This window comes from Pristiophorus japonicus, chromosome 8 (genome assembly GCF_044704955.1).
Source record: "Pristiophorus japonicus isolate sPriJap1 chromosome 8, sPriJap1.hap1, whole genome shotgun sequence".
In the NCBI taxonomy this organism is placed as follows: domain Eukaryota; kingdom Metazoa; phylum Chordata; class Chondrichthyes; family Pristiophoridae; genus Pristiophorus; species Pristiophorus japonicus.
In genome coordinates, this window is record NC_091984.1 from 153813253 (window position 1) to 153832183 (window position 18931).

The following is an 18931-nucleotide window of genomic DNA, read 5'->3' on the forward strand; positions in this document are numbered from 1 at the left end:
CTGTAAAGCATGACACACTCCCGGGGACCCCCTGAAAATACTGACACATTCCCGGGGAACCCCTGTAATTACTGGCACACTCCGGGGAACCCGCTGTAAATAGTGAAACATCCAACAAATTGTAAATACTGACAAGCTCCGGGGGACACCCTGTAAATACTGACACACTCGCGGGGACCCCCTTGTAAATACTGACACACCCAGGGACTATTGCAAATACTGGTACACTCCTGGAGACACCCCGTAAATACTGACACTCCCAGGGACTACCTGTAAATACTGACAAACTGCCGGGGACCCCTTGTAAATATTGATGTGCTTCCGGGACCAACTGTAAATACTGACACACGCCCGGGGAACCCCTCTAAATACTGACGCATTCCCAGGGAACAATGTACAAACCGACACACTCCCAGAGAATCCCCCTAAACACTGACACACCCGGGGACACCCTGTAAATACCGACAAACTCCCAGTGACCCCCTGTAAATACTGACACACTCGCGGGGACACCATGTAAATACTGACACACTCCCGCAGACCCCTTGTATAAACTGACACACTCCCGATAACAATCTCTAAATACTGACACACTCCCGGGGACCCTCTGTAAATATTGACACACTACAGACAACAACCTCTAAATCCTGACACACTCCCCGTGAAATCACTGTACATACTGACATTCTCCCTGGGATCACATGTAAATACTGACACACTCCCGGTGACACCCTGTACATACTGACACATTCATGCGGTCCCCCTGTAAATACTGACACACTCCCAGTGAGCCCTGTAAATACTGACACACTCCTGGGGAACCCCTGTAAATATTGAAATGCTCCCGAAGTCCTTCTAAATAATGACACACTCCTGGGGACACCCGGTCAATCCTGACACACACCCAGGGACCCTCTATAAATGCTGCGGCACACCGATGACCCCCTGTAAATACTGACACACTCCTGGGGACCCCTGTAAAGACTGACACACTCCCGGCGACTCCCTGTAAATACTGATTTACTCCTGGGGACGCCCTGTAAATACTAACACACTCCCGCGGACCCCTGTAAACACTGACACACTGCCGGAGACCACCTGTAAATGCTGACACACCACTGGAGACCCCTGTAAACTCTGACACACTCCCGCTGACCCCCTGCAAACACTGACACACTCCCGTGAACCACCTGTAAATACTAAGACACTCACGGGGCCCTCTGTAAATACTGACACTTTCAAGGGGATACCCTGTAAATATTAACACTCTCCGTGTGACCCTCTGTAAAAACTGACGCCTCCCGGGGTCACAATGTAAATACTGACACACTCCTGCAGATGCAATGTAAGTACTGACACACTCCCGGTGACAGCCTGTACATACTGACACAGTAATGGGGACCCCTGTAAATAATGACACATTCCCAATGAGCCCTGTAAATACTGACACACTCCTGGGGAACCTCTGTAAATATTGAAATGCTCCAGAACTCCTTCTAAATAATGACACACTCCCCGGGAGACCCGGTCAATCCTGACATATTCCCAGGGACCCTCTATAAATACTGCGGCACACCGATGACCCCCTGTAAATACTGACACACTCGCGGGGACACACTGTAAATACTGACACACTCCTGGGGACCCCTGTAAATAACGACACACTCCCGGGGACCCCCTGTAAATACTGACACACCCCGGGGGACCCCTGTAAAAACTGACACACTCCCCGGGACCCCCTGTAAATGTTGACACACCCTGAGGACCCCTGTAAACACTGACACACTCCCGCGGACCCCCTGTAAACACTGACACACACCCGCGTACAACCTATAAATATTAACACACTCACGGGGCCCTCTTTAAATACTGGCACATTCAAGGGGATACCCGGTAAATACTAACACTCTCCATGTGACCCTATGCAAATACTGACACACTCCCGGGGACAACCTGTAAATACTGACACACTCCTGCAGGTGCACTGTAAGTACTGACACACTCCCGGTGACACCCTCTACATACTGACACATTCATGGGGACCCCTTGTAAATACGGGCACACTTCCAGGGAGCCCTGTAAATACTTTTACACTCCCGGGGCCACCCCGTAAATATTGAAATGCTCCGGAACTCCTTCTAAATAATGACACACTCCTGGGGACACCCGGTCAATCCTGACATACTCCCGGTGACCCACTATAAATACTGCCGCATTCCCGGTGATCCCCTGCAAATATTGACACACTCCTGGGGACTCCCTGTAAATATGACACACTCCTCGGGAACTACTGTAAATACAGACACACTCCTGGAACCCCTGTAAACACTGACCCACTCCCACGACCATCCTGTAAATACTGACACACTCTCCGTGAAATCACTATATATACTGACATTCTACCTGGGAAACCATGTAAATACAGAAGCACTTCCGGGGACGCAATCTAAATCCACACATATTCGCGAGTTCCCGCTGTATATATTGACACACTCCCAGGGACCCCCTGTAAATACCAACACTCCCAGGGACTAGCTGTAAATACTGACACACCTCCAGGGACACGCTGTAAATACTGGCACACTCCCGAGGACAACCTGTGTATACTAACACAGGCCCAGGGACAAGCTGTCAATACAGGCATACCCCGGAGAACCCCCTGTAAATATTGACACACTCCCGGAGATACCCTGTAAATACTGACACTCTCCACGGGACCCCCTGTAAATCGAGTAACATTCGCGGGGACTCCCTGTAAATCATGACACACTCCCGGGGTCCCCCTGAAAATACTGACACACTCCCGGGGAACCCCTGTAATTACTGGCACACTCCCGGGAACCCGCTGTAAATAGTGAAACTCCCGACAACCTGTAAATACTGACAACCTCCCAGGGACATCCTGTAAATACTGACACAGTCGCGGGGACCCCCTTGTAAATATTGATGTACTTCCGGAACCACCTGTAAATACTGACACACTCCCGGGGAACCCCTCTAAATACTGACGCATTCCCAGGGAACAATGTACAAACCGACACACTCCCAGAGAATCCCCTTAAACACTGACACACCCGGGGACTCCCTGTAAATACCGACAAACTCCCAGTGTCCCCCTGTAAATACTGACACACTCGCAGAGACACCTTGTAAATACTGACACACTCCCGGGGACCCCTTGTATAACCTGACACACTCCCGATAACCATCTCTAAATACTGACACACTCCCGGGAACCCTCTGTAAATATTGACACACTGCAGACAACAACCTCTAAATCCTGACACACTCCCCGTGAAATCACTGTACATACTGACATTCTCCCTGGCATCACATGTAAATACTGACACACTCCCGGTGACACCCTGTACATATTGACACATTCATGGGGTCCCCCTGTAAATACTGACACACTCCCAGTGAGCCCTGTAAATTTTGACACACTCCTGGGGAACCCCTGTAAATATTGAAATGCTCCAGAAGTCCTTCTAAATAATGTCACACTCCTGGGGACACACGGTTAATCCTGACACACACCCAGGGACCCTCTATAAATACTGCGACACACCGATGACCCCCTGTAAATACTGACACACTCCTGAGGACCCCTGTAAACACTGACACACTCCCGGGGACTCCCTGTAAATACTGATTCACTCCTGGGGACGCCCTGTAAATACTGGCACACTCCCGGGGACCCCTGTAAACACTGACACATTCAAGGGGATACGCTGTAAATATTAACACTCTCCGTGTGACCCCATGTAAATACTGACACACTCCTGGGGACACCCTGTAAATACTGGCACACTCCTGCAGATGCACTGTAAGTACTGACACACTCCCGGTGACACTCTGTACATAATGGCACATTCATGGGGACCCCTTGTAAATATTGACACACTTCCGAGGAGCCCTGTTGATACTGACACACTATCGGGGACACTCTTTAAATATTGAAATGCTCCGGGACTCCTTCTAAATAATGACACACTCCTGGTGATCCCCTGTAAATATTGACACACTCTAGGGGACTCCCTGTAAATATGACAAACTCCTCGGGAACTACTGCAAATAAAGACACACTCCTGGAACGCCTGTATAAACTGACACACTCCCGCGACTATCCTGCAAATACTGACACACTCTCCGTGAAATCACTGTATATACTGACATTCTCCCTGGGAAGCCATGTAAATAATGAAGCACTCCCGGGGACGCTATCTAAATCCTGACATATTCGCGAGGACCCGCTGTATATATTGACACACTCCCCGGGACTCCCGGTAAATACTGGCACTCTCCACGGGACCCCCTGTAAATCGAGTAACATTCGCGGGGACTCCCTGTAAATCATGACACACTCCCGGGGACCCCGTGAAAATACTGACACACTCCCGGGGAACCCCTGTAATTACTGGCACACTCCCGGGAACCCGCTGTAAATAGTGAAACTCCCGACAACCTGTAAATACTGACAAGCTCCCGGGGACACCCTGTAAATACTGACACACTCGCGGGGACACCCTTGTAAATGCTGACACACCCAGGGACTACTGTAAATACTGACACACTCCTGGAGACACCCCTTAAATACTGACACTCCCAGGGACTTCCTGTAAATACTGAAAAACTCCCGGGGACCGCTTGTAAATATTGATGTACTTCCCGGACCACCTGTAAATACTGACACACTCCCGGGGAACCCCTCTAAATACTGACGCATTCCGAGGGAACAATGTACAAACCAACACAGTCCCAGAGAATCCCCCTAAACACTGACACACCCGGGGAGTCCCTGTAAATACCGACAAACTCCCAGTGACCCCCTGTAAATGCTGACACACTCGCGGGGACATCCTGTAAATACTGACACACTCCCGGGGACCCCTTGTTTAAACTGACACACTCCGGATAACCATCTCTAAATACTGACACACTCCCGGGGACCCTCTGTAAATATTGACACACTGCAGACAAAAACCTCTAAATCCTGACACACTCCCCGTGAAATCACTGTACATATTGACATTCTCCCTGGCATAACATGTAAATACTGAGACACTCCCGGTGACACCCTGTTCATACTGACACATTCATGGGGTCCCCCTGTAAATACTGACACGCTCCCAGTGAGCCCTGTAAATACTGACACACTCCTGGGGAACCCCTGTAAATATTGAAATGCTCCCGAAGTCCTTCTAAATAATGTCACACTCCTGGGGACACCCGGTCAATCCTAACACACACCCAGGGACCCTCTATAAATACTGTGGCACACCGATGACCCCCTGTAAATACTGACACACTCCTGGGGACCCCTGTAAACACTGACACACTCCCGGGGACTCCCTGTAAATACTGATTCACTCCTGGGGACGCCCTGTAAATACTGGCACACTCCCGGGGACCCCTGTAAACACTGACACATTCAAATGGATACCCTGTAAATATTAACACTCTCCGTGTGACCCCATGTAAATACTGACACACTCCTGGGGACACCCTGTAAATACTGGCACACTCCTGCAGATGCACTGTAAGTACTGACACACTCCCGGTGACACTCACTACATAATGGCACATTCATGGCGACCCCTTGTAAATATTGACACACTTCCAAGGAGCCCTGTTAATACTGACACGCTACCGGGGACACTCTGTAAATATTGAAATGCTCCGGGACTCCTTTTAAATAATGACACACTCCTGGGTACACCCGGTCAATGCTGACACAGTCCCGGGGACCCTCTATAAATACTGCCGCACTCCCGGTGATCCCTGGAAATATTGACACACTCTACGAGACTCCCTATAAATATGACAAACTCCTCGGGAACTACTTTTAATAAAGACACACTCCTGGAACGCCTGTATAAACTGACACACTCCCGCGACCATCCTGCAAATACTGACACACTCTCCGTGAAATCACTGTATATACTGACATTCTCCCTGGGAACCAATGTAAATACTGAAGCACTCCCAGGGACGCCATCTAAATCCTGACATATTCGCGAGGACCCGCTATATATATTGACACACTCCCAGGGACTCCCGGTAAATACCAACACTCCCAGGGACTAGCTGTAAATACTGGCACACCCCCGGAGACACGCTGTAAATACTGGCACACTCCCGAGGACCCCCTGTATATACTAACACACTCCTGGGGACAACCTGTCAATACAGGCACACCCCCGAGAACCCCCTGTAAATATTGACACACTCACGGAGACATCCTATAAATATTGACACACACCCGGGGACACCCTGGAAACACTGAGACACTCCCGAGGACCCCCTGCTAATACTGACACTCTACCGGGGACTCCCTGTAAATAGAGTAACATTCCCGAGGACTCCACATAAATCATGACACACTCCCGGGGACCCCCTGAAAGTACTGACACACTCCCAGGGAACCCCTGTAATTACTGGCACACTCCCGGTAACCGCTGTAAATACTGATGCTCACGACAACCTGAAAATACTGACACGCTCCCGGGGACATTCTGTCAATACTGACACTTATGCGGACTGCCTGTAATTACTGACACACTCCCGGAGACCCCTGTAAATACTGACACACTCGCGGGGATCCCCTGTAAAGACTGACACTCCCAGGGACGACCTGTAAATACTGACACACTCCTGGAGACACTCTGTAAATACTGACACTCCCAGTGACTACCTGTAATTACTGACACACTCCCGGGCATCCCCTATAAATACTGACGCATTCCCAGGGAACAATGTACATACCGAGAATCCCCCTAAACACTGACACACCCGGGGACTCCCTGGGAATACTGACACACTCCCAGGGACCGCCTGTAAATACTGACACACTCCCGGGGACCTCCAGTGAATGCTAACACACTCCCACGGACTGCCGGTAAAAACTGTCACTCTCCCGGGGAAACCCTGCAGATATTGACACACTCCTGTGGACGCCTGTAAGTACTGGCACACTCCCGGGAACACCCTGTACATACAAACACAATCTCGTGGACCTCTTGTATATACTGACACACTCCCGAGAAGCATCTCTAAATACTGACAAATCATGGGTACCTTCATTAAATATTGACACACTGCTGAGAACAACCTCTAAATCCTGACACAATCCCCGTGAAATCAATGTACATGCTGACATTCTCCCTGGGATCCCATGTAAATACTGAAACACTCCCGCGGGCCCCATGTAAATCTTGACACCTTCCAGGGGACACCCTGTATGCATTGAAACACTCAAGTGGAACCGCTGTAAGTTGTGACACACTCCTCGGGACCGGCTGTAAATACTGACATAATCCCAGAGACTCCCTGTAAATACCGACAAACTCCCAGTGACCCCCTGTAAATACTGACACACTCACGGGGACACCCTGTAATTACTGACACACTCCCGGGGACCCCTTTAATATACTGACACACTCTCGAGAAGCATCTCTAAATACCGACACACTTCCGGGGACCCTCTGTAAATATTGACAAACTGCTGAAAACAGCCTCTAAATCCTGACACACTCCCCGTGAAATCACTGTACATACTGACATTCTCCCTGGGATCACATGTAAATACGGAAACACTCCTGCGGACCCTATGTAAATCCTGACACACTCCAGAGGACCCACTGTATATATTGACACACTCCAGGGGACCCGCTGTAAGTAGTGACACACTCCTAGGGACCGGCTGTAAATACGGACACAATGCCTGGGACTCCCTGGAAATAGCGACAAACTCCCAGTGACACCCAGTAAATAATGATACACTCACGGGGACACCCTGTAAACACTAGCACACTCCCGCGGAACCCCTGTAAATACTGACACACTCCTGGGGATGCCCTGAAAATAGCGACACATTCTCGGGGACACCCTGTGAACACTGACACACTCAATCGGACCCCGGGAAACACTGACACACTCCGGCAGCGAGAACCAAGGCAGCGATCACAGGCAGCGAGCCCCGAGGCAGCTAAACCCTGGGTAGCGAAAAGCTATGCATCGAGACCGTGGGCAGAGAGATCCTCGGCAGCGAGAACCTAGGCAGCGAGACCCTTGGCAGCTAGTCCCTGGGCAGCGAAACCCTGGGCAGCAAGAGCCTGGGCAGCGAGTCCCGAGGCAGTGAGTCGCTAGGCATCGAGACCCCTGGGAGCGAGACCTTGGCAGCGAGACCTTAAACAGCGAGAGCCTCGGCATCGAGAACTGGGGCAGCGAGAACCGGGGCAGCGAGGCCCAAGGACTCGAGACCCGGAGCAGCGAGACCCTGGGCAATGACACCCGAGGCAGATATAACTTGTACCCGAGACCCTCGGTAGCGAGACCGGAGGCAGCGAGACACTAGGCAGCGAGACATTAACAGCGAGCCCAGGCAGCTAGAACCTACGCAGCTATACCCTGGGCAGGGATACCCTGGGCAGCAAACCCTCGGCAGCTGGACCCTGGGCAGTGAGACACTGGGCAGCGAGACCCTTGGCAGCTAGTCCCTGGGCAGCGAGACCCTGGGCAGCAAGAACCTAAGCAGCAAGACCCTCGGCAGCGAGAATCTGTGCAGCGAAACCCTGGGCAGCGAGAACGTGAGCAGTGAGACTCTCGGCAGCGAGACCTTTGGACACAAGACACTAGGATCGGAGAACCTAGGAAGCGAGAGGCTGGGCTGTGAGTCCTTACGACCGAGATCCGAGCAAATGAATTCCGATGCAGCGAGACGCTAGTCAGCGAGAGTCTAGCAAGCGAAAATTTAGGACTCGAGACCCTTGAATTCATCACCCTTGCAGCGAGAACCTGGGCAGCGAGACGCTCGGCAGCGAGACCCGAGCCAGCGACTTCCTGGGCAGCGAATGCCTGGACAGCGAGACGCTAAGCAGAGATACCCTCGGCAGCGAGACCCTAGGCAGCGGATCCCTGGGCAGCGAGAGCCTGGGCAGCGAGACCCTAGGCAGCGAATCCCTGGGAAGCGAGAGCCTGGGCAGCGAGACGCTGGGCAGTGAGACGATAGGTAGAAATACCTTAGGAAGCGAGACCCTAGCCAGCGAGAACCTGGGCAGCGAGACCCTTGGAAGCGAGACCCTGGGCATCGAGATCCAAGGCAGGGAGAACCTGGGCAGCGAGACTCTGGTAGCAGCGATAACTTGGGAAGCGAGACCCTCGGACTCGAGATCCTAGGATCCGAGACTAGAGGCACCAAAACGCTGGGCAACGAGACCCAAGGTTACGAGACCCTAGGACCCGAGACATTAGCACCCGTGATCCGAGGCAGTGAGACACTAGGCACAAAGACCCTAGGCAACGTGACACTAAGCATCGATATATTGGCAGCGAGACCCTGGGCGGATAAACCCTGGGCAGCAAGATACTAGGCAGCGAGTCCCTGGGCAGCGAGAGCCTGGGCAGCGAGACGCTAGGCAGAGATACCCTCGGCAGCGAGAACCTAGGCAGCGAGTCCCTGGGCAGCGAGTGCCTGGGCAGCGAATACCTGGGCAGCGAGACGCGAGGCAGAGATATCCTAAGCAGCATGACACTAGGCAGCGAGACCCTGGGCAGCGATGCCCTAGGCAGTGAATCCCTGGGCAGAGAGTCCCTGGGCAGCGAGACGCTCGGCAGAGATACCCTAGGTAGCGAGACCCGAGGCAGCGAGTCCCTGGGCAGCAAGAGCCTGGGCCGCGAGTCCGTCGGCAAAGAGTTCCTGGGAAGGGAGTGCCTCGGCAGCGAGATGCTGGACTATGAGACGATAGGTAGCAAGACCATAGGAAGCGAGAGCCTAGGCAGCGAGGCCTTAAGCTGCGAGACTTGGGAAGTGAGACATTAGGCAGTGAGACCTTGGACAGCGAGACCCAAGGCAGCGAGACCCTGGGCAGCGAAACCCAATGCAGCGAGACCCTGGGCAGCTAGGCCCTAGCATCGAGACCCGGGGCAGACAGAGCCAAGGACTCGAGACCTTGGGCAGCGAAACCCTTGGCAGCGAGACCTTGAGCAGCGAGACCCTGTGCAGCGAGACCCTCGGTAACGAGACACTGGGCAACGATATGCGGGCAGCATGACATTTGGACTCGAGACCCTGGACAGCGAGACGCTCGGCAGTAAGACCTGAGGCAATGAGGCTTTAGGGAGTGAGACCTTGGCAGCGAGACACTATATAGCGAGAGCCTCGGCATCGTGATCTGGGACAGCGAGAACCGGGGCAGTGAAACCCAAGGACTCGAGACCCAAGGCAGTGAGACCCTGGGCAGTGAGACCGTAGGCAGAGATACCTTGGACCCGAGACCCTAGGCAGCGAGACCCGATGCAGCGGGACCCTCGGCAGCGAGACCCAAGGCAGCGAGACCCTAGGCAGCGAGACCGGATGTAGCGACCGCAGGAAGCTATAACCTGGGCAGGGAGACCCTGGGCAGCAAGAACCTAGGCAGCGGGACCCTAGACAGGGAGACCCCAGGACCCAAGACACGATGATACGTGAATCTGGAAAGCGAGACGCTGGGCAGCGAGAGTCCAGGTAGCGAGACACTGTGCAGCAAGACCGTGGGCAGCAAGAACCTGGGCAGTGAGACAATAGGCAGCTAGACCCGAGGACCGGAGAACCTAGGACCCGAGACTCAAGGCACCAAGACGCTGGGCAGCGAGACCCTAGGTAGCGAGACCCAAGGACTCGAGTCCCAAGCACCCGTGACCCTAGACAATGATACACTCGGCACTGAGACCCTAGGCAACAAGACCATAAGCAGCGAGACCTGGGCAGAGAGACCTTGGGCAGCGAAACCCTTTGCAGCGAGACGCTAGGCAGCGAGACGCTAGGCAGTAATACACCAGGCAGCGAGACCATGAACAGCGAGTCCCTGGGCAGCTAAAGCCTGTGCAGCGAGATTCTGGGCAGTGGGACACGAGGCAGCAAGACTGACGAAGCGAGACCATAGGCAGCGAGACACGATGCATTCAGACCTGGGCAACGAGACCCAAGGAACCGAGACATTGGGCAGCGAGACACTAGGCAGCGGGACCCTAGGTAATGAAACACTTGGCAGCGATATGCGGGCAGCGTGATCCTAGGACCCGAGACGCTGGGCAGCGAGACGCTCGGCAGTTAGACACTAGGCAGTTAGACCCTCGGCACCGAGACTTGGCAACGAGATCCAAGACAGCGAGAGCCTAGGCATCGAGAACTGGGACAGCGAGAACCGGGGGCAGCGAGACCCACGGACTCGAGACCCTGGGTAGTGAGACTGTAGGCAGCAAGACAATAGGCAGCGAGAAGCTAGGCAGCGAGAACCGAGGCGGCGAGTCCTGAGGCAGCCAGAAACAAGGCATCGACAAACGGGGCAATGAGAACTGGGTCAATGAGAACTGGGGCAGCGAGACGCAAGGAAGCAAGACGCTAGGTAGCGAGACCCTAGGCAGCGAGGCCCGGGACAGTGAGACACTAGGCAGCGATACGTTCGGAAGTTAGACCCGAGGCAGCGAGACCCTAGGCAGCGAGACAGTAGGCAGCAAGACACTAGTGCGTGAGAGCATAGGGAGTGAGGCTCCTGGCAGTGAGAACCTGTGCAGCGAGTCCCGAGAACCGAAGACGCTTGGCAGAGAGAGCCTAGGCATCGAGAACCGGGGCAGCGAGTAACGAAGGAGTGAGGCCAAATGACTCAAGACCCTGGGCAGCAAGACCCTGGGCAGCGAAACCCTAGGCACCGAGATCCTAGGCAGCGAGACGAGGGCAGCATGACACTAGGACACGAGACCTGAGGCAGCGATACTCTGGAACATGAGACCTTAGTTAGCGAGACCCTAGGCAACAAGACCGTCGACAGGGAGACGCTTGGACGCGAGATCCAAGCAGGCAAGAGCCTGGGCAGCGAGAACCAGGGCAGTGCAACCCGAGGCAGAGAGACACCGGGCAGCGAGACCCTAGACAGTGAGACCCTAGGCAGCAAAACACTGGGCAGCGAGACCCTAAGCAGCGAGACCTCGGCAGCGCGTCCCTGGGCAGCGAGTACTTGAGCAATTAGAACCCAGGACCCGAGACCATGGACAGTGTGACACGAGGATCCTAGATCATGTGCAGCGAGATCCTAGGACCGCGACCCAAGTACCCGTGATCCTAGGCAGTGAGACACTAGGCACAGAGCCCCTGGGCAACAAGACCCTAAGCAGCGAGACCAGGCAACAAGACCCTGGGCAGCGAAACCCTGGGCAGCGAGAACCTAGGCATCGAGACCGAGGTCCGGAAACCAAGACCAATGAGCCTGGGCAGCGAGTGCCCGGGCAGAGAGCCCCGAGGCATCGAGACCCTGGGCAGCGAGACCCTGGGCAGCGAGGCCATGGGCAGCGAGACCCTAGACAGCGAGATCTTGGGCACCGAGACCCTGGGCAGCGAGACCTTGGACAGCGAGAACTGGGGCAGCGAGACCCAAGGACTCAACTCCCTGGGCAGCAAAACCATGGGCAACGGGACCCTAGGCACGGTGACACTTGGACCCGAGACCCTGAGCAGCGAGACCTCAGGCAGCGAGACCCGAGGCTGCGAGACATTGGGCAGCGAGACCTTAGGCAGTGAGACGCTGGGCAGCGAGAAGTTGGGCAGCGAGAACTTAGGCAGCGAATGCCTGGGCAGCGATACCCGAGGCAGCAAGACCCTAGGCAGCGACATCCAAGGCAGCGAGACATTAAGCTGTGAGGCCCTAGCATCGAGAACTGGGGCAGCGAGAAAAGGGGCAGCGAGACCCAAGGACTCGAAACTCTGAGCAGTGAGACCCTTGGCAGTGAGACCCGAGGCAGCTAGAGTGTAGGCAAGGAGATCCTAGGGAGCGAGATGCGGGCAGCATGACTCTTTGACCCGAGATGCAAGGCAGCAAGACGCTCGGCAATTAGATCCGAGGCAACGAGACCAAAGGCAGCGAGACCATAGGCAACTAGATCATGGGCAGGGAGACCCTGGGCAGCGAGAACCTGGGCAGCGAGAAACTGCGCAGCGAGACCCCTGGTCAGCGATACCCAAGGACCCGTGACGCAAGCAGCGTGACCCTCGGCAGCGAGATCCTAGGTCCCAAGACACTGGGACCTGAGATCCAAGGAAGCGAGACACTGGGCAACAAGATCATAGGACCGAGTCCCGAGGACATGAATCCCTAGGCAGCGAGACGCTGGGCAGCGAGACGCTAGGCAGCGAGACCCTAGGAGCCAGGACCCGAGGACCAAAAACTCAAGGCACCAAGATGCTGGGCAGCTAGACATTTGGTAGCGAGACCCTGCCACCCGAGAGCCAAGGCAGCAAAACCCGAGGCAGTGAGACGCTGTGCAGCGAGACACTGTGCAGCGAGAGACCAGGAACCGAGACACTAGCACCCATGATGCTCAGCAGAGAGACATTAGGCACAGAGACCGTGGACAACGAGACGCTAAGCAGCGAGAACTGGCAGGGATACCCTGGGAGGCGAGACCTGGACAACGAGACCTCGGACCCGAGAGCCTTGGCAGCGGGACATTAGGCAGCGAGACCTGGACAAAGAGACCTAGGAACCGAGAGCCTAGAAAGCGGGACACTAGGCAGCGAGACCTGGACAACGAGACCTGCGACCCAAGAGTCTATGCAGCGGGTCACGAGGCAGCAAGACCTGGACAGCGAGACCTAGGACCCAAGAGCCTAGGCAGCAAGACCCTAGGCAGCGAGACCCAAGGACTCAAGACGCTTGCCAGCAAGACCCTAGGGAGCGTGACCGTGGGCAGCGAAACCCTGGACAGCGAAACCCTAGACAGCGAGACTTTGGGCAGCGAGACCCGAGGCAGCGAAACCCTGGGCAGCGAGATCGAAGGCAGCGAGACATTGGGCAGTGAGACACTAGGCAGCGAGATCCTGGGCAGCGAGTCTCTTGGGCAGCGAGACCCTGTGCAGTGAGACCCTGGGCAGCGAGACTCTAAGCAGTGAGACCCTGGGCAGCGAGACCCTGGGCAGCTAGAGCCTGGGAAGCGTGTCCCTCGGATCTGAGACCTAGGCAGCAAGACCCTGGGAAGCGAGGCAATGAGATTCTAGGCAGCGAGTGTCTTGTTAGCGAGAGCCGGTGCAGTGAGACACCAGGCAGCGAGATCTTGGGCAGCGAGACCCCAGGCAGCGGGACCTTGGGCAGCGGGACCTCGGGCAGTGGGACCATAGACATCGAGACCCGAGGCAGCGAGACCCTGTGCAGCAAGAGCCTAGGCAGCGAGACCCTAGGCAGCGAGACCGTAGGCCGCGACCCCAGGCAGCGAGACCCTAGACAGCTAGACCCTGGGCAGGGAGACCATTTGCAGCGAGAAGCTAGGCGGCGAGTCACGAGGCATCGAGACCCTAGGCAGCGAGACCCTAGGCAGCAAAACCTTAGGCAGCGATACTCTGGACAGCGCGACCCTGGGCAGTGAGACCTTGAGCAGCGAGACCTTGGGCAGCGTGTCCTTGGCCAACGAGAACCGAGGACCCGAGACTATGGGAAGTGAGACACGAGGACCCGAGACACTGGGCAATGAGAACCTTGACAGTGACACACTTGTCAGCGAGACCCTGGGCAACAAGACTCTTGGGCAGCGAAATCTTGGGCAGCGAGATCCTGGGCAGAGAGACCCTGGGCAGCGAGACGCTGGCAATGCGAATCCCTAGGCAATGAGATGCTAAGTAGCAATAGTCTCGGTAGCGAAAGACTAGGCAGCGAGATCCGAGGCAGCGAGACCCTGGGCGGCGAAACACTGGGCAGCGGGATGCTAGGCAGCGAGGAGCTAGGCAGAGCTACGCTATGCAGCGAGACCTTAGGCAGTGAGACCCTACGCAGAGAGACCCTGGGCAGTGAGACCCAAGGGAGAGAGACACCGAGCAGCGAAGCCCTAGGATGCGAGATCCTAGGCAGAAAAACCATGGGCAGAGAGACCTTAGAACCCGAGATGCTCGGCAGCGATACCCTAAGCAGCGAGATCCTGGGCACCGAGACACTGGGCAGCGAGTCCTTGGACAGCGAGACTCTTGGGCTGCGAGATCATGGGCAGCGAGACAATGGGCAGCGAGATCCTAGGCAGCTAGACTTTGGGCAGCGAGAACTTAGTACCAGAGTCCATAGGAAGCGAGAGCCTAGGAGGCAAAACTCAGGCAGCGAGAACTCGGGCAGCGCCACCCCGGGCAGCGAGACCCGGGCACCGAGACCCTGGGGAGTGAGACTCTCGGCAGCGGGACTCTTGGCAGCAAGACGTTGGGCAGCGAGATCTTAGGCCACGACAGCTTAGGCAGAGAGACCCGAGGCAGCGAGACTTTGGGCAGCAAGACCCAAGTCCGCGAGGCCCCAGGCAGCAAGACCTTAGGCAGCGATACCCTGGACAGCGCGACCCTGGTCAGTGAGACCTTGAGCAGCGAGACTCTGGGCAGCGTGTCCTTGGGCAACGAGAACCTAGGACCCGAGACTATGGGAAGTGAGACACGAGGACCCGAGACACTAAGCAATGAGAACCTTGACCGTGCCACGCTTGACAGCGAGACCCTGGGCAACAAGACTCTTGGGCAGCGAAATCCTGGGCAGCGAGATCCTGGGCAGAGAAACCCTGGGGACCGAGACGCTGGCAAAGCGAATCCCTAGGCAGTGAGACGCTAAGCAGCAAGAGTTTCGGCAGCGAGAGCCGAGGCAGCGATATATTGGGCAGCGAGACTCTGGGCAGCGAAAAACTGGGCAGCGAGATGCTCGGCAGCGAGAAGCTAGGCAGAGTTACGCTAGGCAGCGAGGCTCTTGGTAGCAAGACGTTGAGCAGCGAGGACATGGCGGCGACAGCCTGGGCAGCGAGACTCGAGGCAGCTAGACCCTAGGCAGTGAGACCCTAGGCAGCGAGACGGTAGGCAGCGACACCAAGCAGCGAGACCCTAGGCAGCTAAACCCTGGACAGCGAGAACCTATGCATTTAGACCCTGGGCAGGGAGAACCTGGGCAGCGAGAACCTAGGAAGAGATGCCCTAGGCAGCGAGAACCTGGGCATCGAGAACCTGGGCAGCAAAACCCTGGATAGCGAGACGCAAGGCAGTGAGAGGCTAGGCAGAGATACCCTAGGCAGCGAGACTCTAGGCAACTATACCGTGGGCAGTTAGACCCTGGGCAGCGTGACCCAAGGCATCGAGACCCTGGGCAGCGAGAAACTGGGCAGCAAGAACCTGGGCAGCGTGACCCAAGCATCGAGACCCTGGGCAGCGAGAACCTGGGCAGCAAGAACCTAGGCAGCGTGACCCGAGGCAGCGAGACCCTATGCAGCGAAACCCTGGGCAGCGAGAACCTGGGCAGCGAAACCCTGGGTAGTGAGACGCAAGGCAGCGAGAGGCTAGGCAGAGATACCCTAGGCAGCGAGACCCGAGGCAGCTATACCCAGGGCAGTGAGACCCTGGCAGCATGACCCAATGCATCGAGACCTTGGGCAGCGAGAAACTGGGCAGCAAGAACCGAGGCAGCGTGACCCGAGGCAGCGAGACCCTATGCAGCGAAACTCTGGGCAGCGAGAACCTGGGCAGAGATACCCGATGACCCAAGACACGAGGATACGAGAACCTAGGAAACGAGACGCTGGGCTGCGAGACCATAGGACCGAGAGCCGAGCACATGAATCCCTAGGCAGTGACACGCTAGTCAGCGAGAGTCTCGGCAGCGAGAACATAGGACCCGAGACCCTAGGACTCATGACGCTGGGCAGCGAGACCCTGGGCAGCGAGACCCTGGGCACCGAGACCCGAGGTAGGGAGATCCTAGGACCCGACACCCTAGCACCCGTGATCCTAGGCAGTGAGGCACTCGGCACAGGGAGCCTAGGCAACAAGACCCTATGCATAGAGACCTGGATAGCGAGACCCTGTGCAGCGAGATGTTAGGCAGCGAGACGCTAGGCAGCGAGTCCCTGGGCAGCGATAGCCAGGACAGCGAGACGCTAGGCAGAGATGATCTAGACAGCGAGTCCCTGGGCAGCGAGAGCCTGGGCAGCGAGACGCTGGGCAATGAGATGCTAGGCAGCAAGACCCGAGGAAGTGAGACCCTAGGCAGCGAGACCGTAGGCAGCGAGACCCTAGGAACCGAGATGCGAGGACCAATGAGCTTGGGAAGAGAGCCCCTAGGCATCGAGACCCTGGGCAGCGAGACATTCGGCAGCGATCCCTTGGGCAGCGAGCCCCGAGGCAACGGAAGCCTAGGCAGTGAGACCCTCGGAAACGACACCCTCAGCAGCAATATGCGGGCAGCGTTACCCTAGGACCCGAGATGCTGGGCAGCGAGACGCTCAGCAGCGTGATCCTCGGAAGCGAGACCTTGGCAGCGAGATCCTGGACAGCGAGAGCCTAGGCATCGAGAACTGGGGCAGTGGGAACCGGGGGCAGCGAGAACCAAGTACTCGAGACCCTGGGCAATGAGTCCCTAGACATCGAGACCTTGGACCCGAGACCCTAGTCAGTGAGACCTCAGGCAGCGAGACCCTAGGCAGCGAGATACTAGGAAGCGAGACCCGAGGCGGCGAGACCTGAGGCAGCGTAGCCTAGGCATCGAGAAACGGGGCAATGAGAACCGAGGCAGTGAGAACCGGGGCAGAGAGACCCAAGCAATCAAGGCCCTGGGCAGCGAGACCCTAGGCAGCGAGGTGCGGGACAGTGAAACGCGAGGCAGCAATACCTTGGGCAGCGAGACCCTAGGCAGCGAGACCCTAGGCAGCAAAATCCTGGGCTTCGGGACTCTAGGACTCGAGATCCTAGGCAGCGATACTCGAAGCAGCGAGAGGCTGGGCAGCGAGAACCTGGGTTGCAAGTCCTTGGGCAACGAGACCTTAGGTCCCGAGACCAGGGGCAGTGAGTAACTAGAACTCGAGACCTTGGGCAACGAAACCCTTGGCAGTGACACCCTAGTCAGCGAAACCCTGCGCAGCGAGACTCTTGGACAGCGAGACACTGTGCATCGAGACCCTAGGAAGCGAGACCCTCGGACGAATGAGCGTGGACAGCGAGACCAAGGCAGTGCCGCCTTGAGCAGTGACACCCTAGGCAGCGAGACCCTGGGCAGCGTGACCCTACGCACCGAGACTCTTGGCAGGGAGACGCTCGGCGGTTAGAACCTAGGAAACGAGACCCGAGGCAGGGAGAACCTAGGCATCGAGAAACGGGGCGGCGAGAACCGGAGCAGCGCGTCCCATAGACTAGTGACCCTGTGCAGCGAGACCCTAGGCGGCGAGACCATGGGCAGCGAGACACTAGGCAGCAATACCCTGGGCAGCGAGACCCTAAACAGCGACACCTGGGCAGCGAGATGCAGCGTGACACTAGAACCCGAGATGCGAGGCAGCGAGACGCTCGGCAGTTAGACACTCGGCAGCGACACCCCGGGCAGCGAGACCCTGGGCAGTGAAACCTTGAGCAGCGAGGCGCCGGTCAGAGGGAACCTGGGCAGTGAGACACAAGGCAGCGAGACCCTAGTCAGCAAACCCTGGGCAGCGAGACCCTGTGCAGCAAGACCCTAGGCAGCGAGACCCAAGGCAGCGAGATCTTAGGCAGCGAGACCCTGGGCAGCGAGAACCTAGGTAGCGAGACTCTGGGCAGCGAGACCCTGGGTAGCGAGACTCTGGGCAGCGAGAACCTGGGCAGCGCGAACCTGTGCAGCGAAACCCTGGGCAGCGAGACCCTAGGACCCGTGACACAAGAACACGAGAACCTGGGAAGCGAGACGCTGGGCTGTGAGACCATCGCACCGAGACCCGAGCACATGATATCCTACGCAGCGAGATGCTATGCAGCGAGAACTTAGGCAGCGAGAAATTAGAACCCGAAAGCCTCGGCAGCGGGACACAAGGCAGCGAGACTCTGGGCAGTGAGATACTAGGACCCGAGACCCTAGGACCGGAGACTCCAGGCACCAAGACGCAGAGCAGCGAGACCCTGTGACCCTGTGAGCGAGACCCTTGGACCCGAGAA